This window comes from Camponotus vicinus, unplaced genomic scaffold (assembly GCF_025532165.1).
Source record: "Camponotus vicinus isolate PSW18456_S1 unplaced genomic scaffold, iyCamVici1.0 SCAF_7, whole genome shotgun sequence".
In the NCBI taxonomy this organism is placed as follows: domain Eukaryota; kingdom Metazoa; phylum Arthropoda; class Insecta; order Hymenoptera; family Formicidae; genus Camponotus; species Camponotus vicinus.
Window position 1 is genome coordinate 18,357,119 of NW_028141979.1, and position 1,792 is coordinate 18,358,910.

The window sequence follows — 1,792 nt, forward strand, 5'->3', positions numbered from 1 at the left end:
TTCTGATACGATCTCTTCTTCATTATCCCTATCGCTTGGAAAAGTTACGACAGCGAAATTTTTTCCTATTATTAATAATCTAAAAAAATAAAGTTTATTAAATAATTTATCACTGTTTTAATTTTATATTCTATTCATATCACTAATTCGCCATAAACATATTTTCTTGGTGATATAATAAAGGCAATATTACAGCTTTTTCGTCATATAAAGGCTATTTTACTCATTTTGATTTAATATCAGATAATGGAACAGTAATTAGTTCGTATTGTAATTCATTAATTTGTTTAATACCAATATTTAAAGAGTCGTATGGAATATGAAAAAATGATTTAACATTTAAACATTTTTTACCAATAACATAAATCTGTTTACTTTTTAAATAAATTTTCGTAAGCAAAATAGTTGTACCATTTAACAAAGAACAACAATTATCAGCAGTTTTTGTATTAAGTTAAAAATCTTTGCACTGAACCGATTTTATTATCTTTCTGCCATTTATAATATGTAATTTTATTGGGTATTGGATAATTTATTTTTCTTTTTTTTTCTTTTTTTTTTATTTTGTATATTTAAATTATCTTCTTCCATACAACGATTGACTAATTGTTTTAATGGTCGACTTGAAGTTCTAACTTTTGATTTAATTTTTTGCATATAATTTTCGAACTTAAACGCACTAAATTCATCAAGCGACGCGGTAGCGTCGCGACGCCAAGTACATAAAAACAGGATCCGAGCATTGAAAATCACTGTTCTCGATGTGGCGCTATCAAGTAGCTTATCCGGAATTTCACGTCATGTAAAAATTAAGATTAAGATATTTCAGAACCCCTCCGGGGTGTGCCACCTTGTCGTGGTGGAGGGGCTCCCATTCTCGTTAGAGAATGGGTCACATTGCACTTCCTCATCTCTCGGAGATAGGCTCGTGGCTTGCCGCAAGTCTGTCGAAGAGGGATGGGAAGGGGGGTTGCGCTCCCTCCGGGCACCTTGGCCTGATGCGCATAGGGGATGGCAAACCCTGACTTCAAATGCCCGGCCCACTGAATGCCGTTAGGGGTGGGAAAACACCCCGACTCATTTCTTTGCTCTCCTCTCTCTCTATTCTTTTTCTTTTAATCCCCTCAACCCTTACCTTTTCCCTTCTAACTCCTGTGCTATGGATGAATGTCTGTGTGAATGGGAGTGTGGCGCGCTGGCGCATGTGTGGGTGAGGTGTGGTTTTCGGGGGGGGGGGAAAGGGTGCCGGACAGGGGCCCCAGCCTCTGGCCCGGTTGGGTGACAAAGTCACCCGGCCGGTCCTTCGGGTTGGTGGTTCCTGGCTAGTGACACCCTAGTATGCTTGTGTGAGTATGTGTGTGTGTGTGTGAATGGGACACGGCCGGCCCCGGTGGATATTCCCGGTAGACTAACCAAGGGGGAAGTAGTTGCCCCCCGACCGCGGTGGAGGGGTGAAGTCTGTACCTGACCTCTGGCCTGGAAGATGCATAAGCCCCGGACTCCGTCCGGGGTGAGGTGCCTGAAGGGCCATGTTAAACGTGGGAAAATCGCTCCCTCTCCACTGGCGGAGCCTATGCCGGGGTTGAAACCGGGTAACCGGGCGTGTGTATGGAGGATTACCTGGCCAGTATTTCCTCATACCCGGAGCTGGGTAGGGTAAATCCCGGCACCGTCTAGCCCGAGGTTTGGGTAACTCGTGGTTCGGATCCACGGGGCCCACTCGACAGGGGTGACGTTAAACCTTTAACATCATTAGAGGCCCTGGCCCTCTCCAGGAACCTTTTTGTAGAGT